Here is a 12494-nt window from a genome sequence, read left to right as displayed (position 1 = left end):
CTGAAGGAAATTGCAGTGCTTGCAAATCAACAAAAGAATAATGTGCTGTAAGCTAAGTTTTAGTGTTTATTTTTATGTAAATGTAAAAGAATCAACACAAACAGTAGTCAATAGGATTAAGATAACTATACCAGAATTTAACATGCAAAAAAAAAAACGTGCATATACACAACCTTTCTAAAATCTGGGGTCAGTTAAATAGTTTTTTAAGAAATTAGTACTTTTATTCAGCAAGGATGTTAATTTGATGGCAGTAAAGACATTTATAATGTTAGAAAATATTTTTGTTTCAAAATACTGTTCTGTTGAACTTTCTATTTATTAAAGAATCCTGAAAAAATATTTTCATCATGGTTCCACAAAAATTGAGCAGCACAACTTTGATAATGATAATAAATGTTTCTTGAGCAGCAAATCAGCATATTAGAATGATTTCTGAAGGATCATGTGACACTGAAGACTGGAGTAATGATGCTGAAAAGCTTTGACACCACAGGAAACAAATTACATTTAAAATATTCAAATAGTATGACTAGCAATATTTTCTCTGTAAATATGGTTTAACTTTTGCAGTGTCTTCCTCATGTTATATATTATTATCTGTCATTCAGTGATATTGTAGTATACATTCTCTAAATCCATGTAATCCTGAACGTATCTCTTGCTGGATCAGGACGGATGATTAAAAATTAGTTTCAAACTTCTGTTTGTTTTGGGAGGCTGGCCTGTTGTCATGAAGAAAGAGGGAGTGAGAATGTGGGTGAGAGAGACAGAGAGATGTGGAGAAGGGTGGATGACAGGGTGAGAGAAATAAAGAGAGAAACGAGAAGGCAGACAGACATTAACAGCTTCAGACACATGAGATACACTGACTTTGGTGGTTGCTGGGGTAACTGTTTCCCAAGGTCAGTCAGAGTAAAAAAAGGTGTGAATTTTTTTTTTAACCCCCTTGAAGTCAGCATGAAATGGCGCTCACGACCCTTTTTTCAACCCTTGATCTGACAAAAGGGTTCAGAGGTTTTGAGAACTAATTTAAAATTAATATTGTTATTGCAAATGATGTTACCAGCATAAAAATTTGAGGGAAAGGTTGAGTTTCAGATTAGTTTTTGATAGCACAGAAATAGCACAGAATCTTATTTTATGGTTTTAAAGGAATAGTTCACCCCAAAATGAAAATTCTGTCATCATTTACTCACTCTCATGTCTTTCCAGACCTGTATGAGTTTCTTTCTTCTGTTGAACACAAAAGATATTTTGAAGAATGTTGGTAATCAAAAATCAGCTGGTAGCCATTGACTTCCATAGTATTTTTTTCCTATAAAAGTCAAAGGTAACCAGCATTCTTCAGAATAGCTTCTTTTAATTTCAACAGACGAGAGAAACTCATACAGGTTTGGAACACGATGAGGTTAAGTAAATGATGACTGAATTTTCATTTCTGGGTGAACTATCCCTTCAAGTACCTCTTTTCCCTGAAGTGTTACATTTTCTTCAGTTACAATGGCTTTAGACTGAAACATTCAGGTATTCAGTTAACATTCAGTTGACCAAATGTGGGTTGGTACTTGATCTTAGTCATTAGTAACTGATTGGATGGTGAAAAGTAGGTGAGTTAAGTCAGATGGTTGGAAATTAGAGGTGGAGATGGAGCAAGTTTTTGTATTCTAAAGCAATATTAGCAGAGCTGGGTAGTAAATGATTACATGTACTGTAATCTGGATTACGTAATCACATTCCAAAATTCAAGTACTCATATTTAGATTATATATTACATTTTATAATGCTCATACTCAGATTACAGTTACTTTTTTATGGATTACATGAATACATATTATTCACACAATGGCAGTAAATCATTAATAATTTATTGATTCTCCCTAATTCTTCTTTTTTTCTTTTTTAAATTTTCCACTCTTAAAAATCTTACTGTGTCGTACCATTTAGCTTTCACTATATTTTCAATTTAAAATGGTCGTGTAAATGTCATGTTGATATGATATTTATTTGAAATATCTCAGAGGAAGTTAATATAGTCAATAATTTAACAAAACATTTGGATGTTTACAGTTCGATGTCGCTAAATGTTTGCATTGAATGCTAAATGTAATATGTAATATTAATATTTTGTATTTAATAATTAAATAAACAAATTAAATATTTCTATTTTTAGTGTTCAAATGTTTGAATAATTTATTTTACAATATTTTAATTAAATTATTTATTAGCTTTTTATCAACTCACAAGCCCACTGCAGTTCTTGAATTAAGCCCATTTTGGAAATACAATTAATTTACTAATGTTTAAATAAAAAAATAGAATATATATTCTTTCTTTGCTTTTTTATGTCAGTATGGTATGTTTAATCGTAAGTTTAAAACAACTTTGATTTAAAAAAAAGTAATCTAAAAGTAATCTAAAAAGTAGTCAGAATACATTCCCTAAAATGAGTAACCTAGATTACATTAATAATTACAGTTTTATTATGTAATCTGTAATCAGTAATGGACTACAATTTGTAATTTGTAAGTAATCTACATAGCTCTGAATCATAGAAAAAACATTATATGTTTTAAATAAGTAAATAGTTGACTACCATTTCAGTATTAGTGCAAATTTTGTAAAAAATAAATACAAGATACTTCAAAGTAGTCTTTTATAGGGTTGACTTTGTTTTAATCATATTTGTTTTGGTTTCATTTAATAGTGATCTCTTTTTTTTTTTTTCATTTTATGTGCTTACTGATCCTCTGAGCTGGTTTGGATGCTCTCTGCTTTTCCTCTTGCATAGAAGCGGCTGTAGAAATGAAGGGTTTGTGTGTCTGGTAAATTGGGTGGATGCAGCAATGGACAAAGCTGCTGCCAGCCCTGAGATGCATGAATGTTTCAAAATATCATTTTAGAAATGGAAATGTATCAATTTAGGAGCAAGAATTATGCATTGCAGTGGAGGACTGAATTGCCATGGCAACCACTTCCAGTATAAAATCTATTTTTCATAAAATTTATCTGTCAGATAACTTTGGAGATGACACATACATTCTTTTGAAGACGGCTCACTGGAATAATAAAACTTTTTTTTTCTCTCTCTCTTACATTATCAAGGGTCTAGAAACATCTAAAATGTATTATGAAGGAAATATGGTGCTTGTGGCACACGTTGTACTGGTGTTTGGGTGGATGCCAATGTGTCGCTGTGTGGTTGCTTACAAAAATAGCCTTCTGGCCTCAAAATAAGTTTCCTCAATGTAAATCTATTAATTCTTTAGGCAGTTTTATCGATATTTTATATATGATCACTTAGAAAAATAGTATCACACATGCCCTCAACAAGCATGATTTGAAGTATCACACATGTCCATAAAACAAATACTGCAGGATTAGCTATTTCCTGAAAGACAGTCCATTATCTTATAATATAATGATTCAGAATGTATGTACTGTGGCTTGATAGTGAGTTATAGTAATTTCAGAATAAAGTACCTGAGAGTTTTGGCAGTGTTATTTTGGTATTATTTATATACTATTTATTATTTATTATTATTATTATTTTTAAGTAACAGTAGTAACAATTTGAACAATATTTTGGAAACACTTTACAATATGGTTTCATTAGTTAACTACTTTAGTTAACATGAACTAAGAATGAACAATACTTCTACAGCATTTATTAATCTTAGTTAATATTAAATTCAACATTTACTAATGTATTATTAAAATCAAAAGTTGTGTTGGTTAACATTAGTTAATGCACTGTGAACTAACATTAACTAACAATGGGCAACTGTATTTTATTAGCTAACGTTAACAACGATGAATAAATACTGTTATAAATGTTCATTGTTTGTTCATGTTAGTTAATAACTAATGTTAACAAATGACACCTTATTGTAAAGTATTACCAATATTTTTTTTATTTGTGAACTGAAGTTCAGCTGTTCTTTTTAATAGTCAACACAGTCATCATGTTTTCAGGCCATTTCAAGATTTATTTTGACGTGACACAAATCAGTGATGTCTAAGCGGGCGAGTTGTTTGTTTACTTTATAATTAGTCAATAATGGCATTATTTTCTTCATTCAGGCCGAGAGCTTGCACGAAAACAAGGGGCGGGATTTATCACACAAACCAGTCACATCCAATCATAACCAATAAAGTCATGGCACGCTATGGGGTCTCTGTTAAAAGTCAATGGGCTGAAGGGGAGGCAAGCCTCCGCTGTAACTTTACCTGCGGGTGTCGCTGTTGGACAGTATTACAGTATTAAAATATCTGTGATTTTATACTTTTTAATGTCATATGAAGTAGTATTTGCGTTGTTTTATTTTTGTAATAAAGATTATTTTCTCATCCAATCTTTTGAGGAGGCACTGCCTCCCTTGCCTCCTCGGAGGAAAGTCCCCTGAGATCAGAAAAAAAACATAACTTGATTGATTAGAAAATGTAGAAAATATACAGCATACAAAGCCAAAACAGGCTGAAAGGTCTAGGACGGGGTTATACTTTAAAGTATTTGGTCTGGGTTTAGGAATTTTGAAAGCATTTGTTCAATAACAATATGTTGGTTTTGTCAAGTGAACATAATTACCTCCAGGTTCTTCTGGAACTATTAGACTTGAGCCTCTGAGCTCTCTTACTTTCTAATTTCCATTCTGAATATGCAGACAGATTCTTCTAAAAGGATTTCTGTTAACGTCATAATGCAAAAGTGCGGCACAGTCTGAAAGCTCTGATAAGCAGTGTGGAATAAATGAAACTGAGGCTGACTAAAGAAGAGCTTTCAGAAAGATGTTAGAGCCAGTGCATAAAGTAGGATGTATTAGAACTAAGCACATACTCAAAGAACAGGCACTCAGAGAATACTGTCCTGAAAAAACTTTCATGCTTCATTTTTTCCTTACAATCTCCAAGGCACTTTGAAGTAAACCATGTAACCGGGCAGCAGCTGTCACAAGGTCTTTGGATGCTTCTGTGGCATTTTAGACACCTATTAGCCAGCAGACACATTGTAAGGTTTAGTACATGATGATGACCAATTATTTTAGTGGACGGCCTTTGAGCTTATGCCTGAAAAAGTTGGACTTTGAAATTGTAAGTGATACTGGAAACCCAATAAATATTTTACACAGAGATGCATTACCAAACATTTATTTCTGTCAGATTTATGCCTAAAGTTTTCCACTGAATCGGCTGTGTGAAGTTTATCAAGGTTAATGGTGACCTGAGATTGCACTGCTTTTTTATCCTATTTTCACTGTATCACCATTCTAATCCATAAACAAATCACTGCATACGTGAGTTGTTTGCCAAGCTTGACGTGTACGAGGAGGAGACGCATTCCTGAATTATTAGTAACGAAAGAAAACATCTTTATTCCAGTCTGTTGTCAGACTGCCTACAGTCCTCTGTGTCTGCACCAATCACTATTCAAGCGAGACCAAACAATGGAAGTGCTTCACAGCTTGCTTGAACACGGTTAGAAAAAGGACTAACCACTCAGAGGATGATTCTGTAAGCCAGTGCGTATCATGATGAAAATAACACAATCTGCTCTGGCCCTCAGTTGAGATTTTGTGAAGAAATCTAATGGGAATGCTGAATTAAAAATTATATTTGTTCAAGCTGTCTGGAGTTGGAGAGGTATAAATATAGTTATGGATGGATTGCAAGGTATAGCACTTCTCTCAGGCCTGGTAACCTTTAAAATGTGCCTTCCTGATACTTTAAAAGGGCTCAACAATAAGGATTTCTTTTTGCTGTGTTTTCTGATTTTTACTGTTCCCGCTGTAACTTTTTTATTTTTAGCAACACAATTTTTGGGGAAAATTATATATATTATTTAAATACAAATTAGATATTATACTGTATATATAGAAATGATATATATATATATATATATATATATATATATATATATATATATATATATATATATATAGTGTAAAATATTATGACAATTAAAATTAAAAAAAAAAAATGCACTGGGCATAGTCTAACTCTCTGTGGACAGGGATACACAAAAATGGGGAAGTACTGTCTGTAGATTTAACATAAGCCCTGGAGCTAGTTCAGCTGACAAATAAACTGAGAGATCAGGGTGTAGGTAACATGGAGAAAGAGAAAGAGTACATATTCATATTCATATGTTCATTTACATATACTACTGACATTATGGGTGTATTCAAACCTGTCTTGTTTGGTTCTATTGAATCGAACTCAAGTTTGTTTCCCCCCTTGGTGCGGATCTTTTGGGCAGGTGTGAATACAGCAATCGCACTGTGGTGCGGACCAAACAACCGTACCGAGACCCAGCTGAAGAGGTGGTCTCGGTCCGCTTCCAAACGAACTCTAGTACGGTTGAATGGATGAACCAATGAATGGATGACCTTAAGCACACGTGTGGTTTAGTTTACAGTTTCTGGTTCACTTGCAAAAAGGGCAGTGTGAAAGCCAACCGCACCAAACAAAAAAAATCAACATTGTATTTGGTCCGGACCAAAGCAAGTGAACTAGCGGACTTTCCTGGTGTGAATACACCCTATAACATCACAAAGCTGGTTGAAAATCCAGATGAGTCCTTTAAGTCAGCAGAACAAACTGCACAAAACCACATCACATTTGTAAGGCATAAAATTCATGATTAGCTGATGTAAAATCAGTACGATAGGGCATGTGACATTTGCACCAATTGGCCTGAAACTCACAGTGGCTCGGAGCCATCGGGCCTTCCTTATTGTTGAGACATATATGGCATCAGTCACGTGCTGCAGAGACAACCGCTCAAACCAGACAGACCAGGAGAGCTGTTTCATAATAACTGTAAGGCGTCAACCTGTCATTGAAAGAGAGGGTGTGCGCACACGTGTTAGTCGGAACGGACGGCCCGTGGGGGGCCATAATGAACCTCCTGCTGTGGCGCAGAACAGTTTGTGTTGTTCCATGAAGTCACACGCAAGAATCTTACGCTCAGCGAGGGAGCTTTTATAGCTAATGTTAAGTGACTTCCATGTTTTTGCATTGGCTGTTGTTTTTCAAGAGAAAAGCATCTCATGAGTTGTCTCATTAAAACAAGGAAACCATCTTCCTAGAGGGGATCTTTTCAGTGGCAATCAGACACATGAACATCCCAGAGCTCGTATCTACAGGCTAAGCACGCACACACATTTTTCCTCATGTCTAATTTGTTTCAGTTGGGTTCAATAAGACAATTTAGAACTTTAAAATGAATTAAAATCTGTTTAAACAGACTTTTTGATGAAAGGGAACTACACAGGGGGTGCTAGTTTCAGGATCAGCGCCAGCAGGGGGCACTAAATCAGTAGAGTTTTAGTGAAATCTTGGTCTCCTAATCAGAACTGCACTTTTAATGTTTTCTTAAAGACCACGACCTTCTGACACTGTCATGCTACCACTGCAAATTGGAAAGAAGTTGTGCTTGCTAAGGGTCTATTAAGGGTCATATTTTCTGTGTACATCATCTTCCACAGTTTTTGCTATGTGAGGGGTACCTCAGTATATGTAGTTTGATAAAGAATTATGTGCTTTTACTTTTGCTATCAAACTTATGATTTTCACCTGGTGGATAATAAATCAGGTGAAAGAAACACTTCAGTCTTTCAATACATTGAAGGAATCGATTAAAGGACCCAAGGCATATCTAGAGAGACTTTTATGACTTGGATCCAGCACCCAGCAAACACACAGAACAAGCCTTAAAATGACTTGAAGATTGCTATATTTGTGGGGAGAAAAAATCATTTGCATAGAAAATAATTAAAAAAGCTGGAAAATTATCCTGAATTTTTACAACTTTTTAAACCCCTTTTTTTAGCGCTGAATGATTTGGAAAAATTTGGGTGTTCACACTTAGGTATATTTTTTTTTTACAAGTGACTCAAATATTTTTCCGCTTTAGTTTTTTTATATTCCACATTCCCTCTGTTTTTGACAGCTTTAACAATTCTGTAAATTAATAATATTATTTTTATTTTGAATATTATTATGTAAGAATATTAAAATATATCACAATAATACTTTTACATATTCTATTGTAGTATAACTGTAAAATTACAATACTAATGCCTAATTTCAGATTTTAAACCATTGCCCTTTTATTTGGGTGGTTTGCCAGAAATTAAATATGCACTGGTGGTTTCAGAGCGAAGCATGGCGCTGTGTTTATTACTTGTGCACAGCTCATGGTATCATGTTTCAGCATCTCAATACAAATCAATTCTTAGTAAATGAACCAAGCTGCTCTGAGACACTGAAACACTGTATCATGAGCTGCATGCATGTAGATGAACCAGTGCTGCGCTTTACTCTGAAACCAGCAGCAAATACATTTGCAAGTACAATTGCAACCTTTTTTACCCAGTTTGCCTGTGGTATTAAGACATATCGCAAAAACAATTTTATTTCAGTATATCGTGCAGCCCTATTAAGCTTCTGCTTTGCAAATACCACAAACTTCCTAGTATTGTGGTGGTGAGTTCTGTATGAGAAAAAACTATTGTAAAAGTCAAGTTTTGATTTCTGAAACTCTAACCGGTATGGTTTCGTAAACGCCTTTCATTTGAACAACTTATCTTGACAGTGTTAACATCTAGGAAGTGTTTGCTGCATCTGTTACCTGCACAGTGCTGAGGTCAGCCTTTGGCTGTGCTTCAATGGGAGTTGAAGGGTGAAGACAGCTGCTTGACTTATGCTAACTATTACAGCATCACACATTCTGCAGTCATGTGTCAAGCAGCAAGCCCACATGTGACATCAGTGCCAAGATCAGTAGATGAAGACGCACCCATGTTTGCGCTTTAAAGAAAAATGGGTTCTAGAGAATGTGATGTTCATTCATCTCCTGGGATGTTACTTTGCCAAGATTGTCATTCATTGAAATGTCGTTTCTTCAGCTGAGGGAGGTTATGGTTTGATAAGCAGTTTTTTTGCGAAATTTGTTTATACCGACATTCAAAATGCAAATGCAGTGTATTTTAATATGCATGGTCTTAATGCAAATGTATGTGCTGCATATGATGTATTTGAGGAATAGTAAATGAGAGTCAACTACTTTAGGAGAGAGATGACATTTTCATTACCACTCAGTTAATTTATGGAGGCTTGGGTCTGGAATGAATGAAGGGCTTGAGTGCCCGCACAAGTCCAGGTGTCTCGCTTCTCTCTCGTTTTCTCTCTCTGTTTGACTGCGCAAAAGCCAAAATTTATTCTAATTGGACTTTTTCCTTGATAATTCCACATTGTGCATTGCAATCATCTACACAACAATGGCTTATTTAGCCTTATTGTTTCAATCACTGGTAGCTTATGGTACCTCACAGATTAACTCATTATTTTCATTAATTGTAGCAAATGAGGCGTCTGACCTTTTTTCAATAACATTTGCTTCTCCTTGCTTACCAGATATTTAGTATGTATCACTAATGTGTGAAAATGAAAGAGGAATTGTGTTTTTGTCTGCAACAGGTTCCCATTTGTAAAGAGTAGTTTATGCACAACAAATATATTGTGCTTTATTTGTTAAAATTATACTTAAGATGGATACTTGACTTAAAAGCGCTTGATTTAATTTTTAGGTTTGAGCAAATACAGTACTTGAGTTTTTAGACTGATGTAAATGGTGCCTGTGCATGAATTACTTAAATTTTTTTTTTTTTGTATTTAATTTAATTTAATTTTATTTTCATTTTACTTTACGTTTTTTTTTTTTTTTTTTTTTACATCTGTTTTCCAAACCACTTATGTAAAGTCTCCCGCCGTAGGCAGGGAAACAATCTGAGGGTTGCTTTTCTTTTGTTTTGCTTTTTGTTTTGTTTTGTTTTTTTTGTTTTGCATCACTGTTGTTTTTTGTTTTGTTTTGTTTGCTTTTACAGCTGAGCTGGAATATAGTGGTCTTTACATAATCCATTTGTGTTATTTCATAGTCGAATAGAATTATAATTATGAATGAAAAGGTGTGTCCAAATGTTTGGATGTTAGTGTACTGCAAGTAAACTGGATGGGAATTCACTGACTAGTAGAAGTTACCCAGTGGTAATAGCATGGTCTGTAAAGGAGGCAGCAGTACTGGACTGCAGTGTGGGATGCTGGCATTCTTTAGCAGTGTGGAGCAGACATCTTCAGATAAGTCATCCATCAGTGGTCACGGCTCTTTGAAACCTTTCACAAAGGATGATGAAGCTTGAAATGACTTGCATTCAGTGGCATGTAGTGGACTTATAGAATGAGAAAGCAAAGTCATTTTTGCCTTTTGAGTTTATTCCTGTCAGTTTGTTCATGTTTCAGCTGCACTTGGCATGGTTTCATGATTAAAAGCATATCCATCCCCATTCACCTTCTACTTGGGATCATCAATAAGCTAGAAATACTATAATATTGCTACTTGTTTATATTAACATTCTGTTCATTAAAGTCACATCAAAGTTTTCATTGCATCAAAATGTACTCAAATAATTAGCTCTCATTAATAACTGTCTGATCATTTTGTGTTTTTCAAGTCATTTCAGGTTCATTTTGATGTGAATGAAAGGGATGATAGATGAGGTAATACTCTGTAATTATTCATTCCATTTCCACCAGTTTAACCCATTCAGCCCAATTTCTGGACCAGTTATAAATATAAACGTATGTGGGCATCAACCCACTGACCAGCTAATCAGCCAGTCACATTGACATGGAGGCACTGCTTACACTGTTAGACATTTCAAAGGGTTTTTACAGTAACTTACTGCCAACACTGTTGCCAGTAAGTTACTGTAATTAAGATTTACAGTAGCAAACTGTATTTGATTGATCAGTATACTACTGCACTGTAAAACCGGATAAGTTAATATAACTCAAAAAAATAGTTGAAACTGATTACATCGAAATTTTTAAGTTATATTAACTCAAAAGAAACATCATTTTTTAAGTAAATGTTACTAAGTCATTTTAACTGATACTAACTTAAATCTTACAAGTTCATTTTACAAGGTGTTTTTGGGTTCACAGAACCAATTAAAATTAATTAAAGATGACTTAATTTTTTTTGTTACATTACAATTAAGTTTATCTTCGTAAAAACATTATAGTTTTAATAACTATACTCATTCTGAAATAAAATAAAAAACAAAAACGGGTTAACACAGACAATTTAAATGAAGTTACTCTTTTATTAAGCAACCAAAAATCATTAACAAAACATCAACATTAAATTGTTCAACATCAAATGGAAATACATTCTCCAAAACAGTGCAAGGTCCTTGAAAAATGAGCTGAGATAGTAACTGTCACTTTTAGAAGTGGACAATATGGATGTCTGGATATCACTCAGCTGTAAACACTTCCCTAAAATAGGAACACTTCCAAAATTCACATCTAACAGTAACTTTAGAAATACAGGTGCTGGTCATATAATTAGAATATCATCAAAAAGTTGATTTATTTCACTAATTCCATTCAAAAAGTGAAACTTGTATATTATATTCATTCATTACACACAGACTGATATATTTCAAATGTTTATTTCTTTTAATTTTGATGATTAGAGCTTACAGCTCATGAAAGTCAAAAATCAGTATTTCAAAATATTAAAATATTACTTAAGACCAATACAAAGAAAGGATTTTTAGAAATCTTGGCCAACTGAAAAGTATGAAAATGAAAAGTATGAGCATGTACAGCACTCAATACTTAGTTGGGGCTCCTTTTGCCTGAATTACTGCAGCAATGCGGCGTGGCATGGAGTCGATCAGTCTGTGGAACTGCTCGGGTGTTATGAGAGCCCAGGTTGCTCTGATAGTGGCCTTCAGCTCATCTGCATTGTTGGGTCTGGTGGCTCTCATCTTCCTATTGACAATACCCCATAGATTCTCTATGGGGTTCAGGTCAGGCGAGTTTGCTGGCCAATCAAGCACAGTAACACTATGGTCATTGAACCAGCTTTTGGTACCTTTGGCAGTGTGGGCAGGTGCCAAGTCCTGCTGGAAAATGAAATCAGCATCTCCATAAAGCTTGTCAACAGAAGGAAGCATGAAGTGCTCTAAAATTTCCTGGTAGATGGCTGCGTTGACTGTGGACATCAGAAAACACAGTGGACCAACACCAGCAGATGACATGGCAGCCCAAATCATCACTGACTGTGGAAACTTCACACTGGACTTCAAGCGACATGGATTCTGTGCCTCTCCACTCTTCCTTCAGACTCTGGGACCTTGATTTCCAAATGAAATGTGAAATTTACTTTCATCTGAAAAGAGGACTTTGGACTACTGAGCAACAGTCCAGTTCTTTTTCTCCACAGCCCAGTTAAGATGCTTCTGACGTTGTCTCTGGTTCAGAAGTGGCTTGGTAGCCCTTTTCCTGAAGACATCTGAGCATGGTGACTCTTGATGCACTGACTCCAGCTTCAGTTCTCTCCTTGTGAAGCTCTCCCAAGTGTTTGAATCGGCTTTGCTTGACTGTATTCTCAAGCTTGCGGTCATCCCTGTTGCTTGTGCACC

The 12494-nt window shown here is 34.9% G+C and overlaps 1 protein-coding gene across 6 annotated transcripts in view; it reads left to right on the top strand.

The window, feature by feature from the left end:
• marchf8 (membrane-associated ring finger (C3HC4) 8) overlaps window positions 1–12494 on the top strand; it is a 103383-nt gene that overhangs the window by 35593 nt on the left and 55296 nt on the right. The gene's annotated exons all lie outside the window — the stretch shown is intronic.

This window comes from Onychostoma macrolepis, chromosome 13 (assembly GCF_012432095.1).
Source record: "Onychostoma macrolepis isolate SWU-2019 chromosome 13, ASM1243209v1, whole genome shotgun sequence".
NCBI lineage: Eukaryota > Metazoa > Chordata > Actinopteri > Cypriniformes > Cyprinidae > Onychostoma > Onychostoma macrolepis.
Note: the sequence above shows the minus strand (reverse complement) of the source record. Positions and strands in the feature narration are given on the sequence as shown.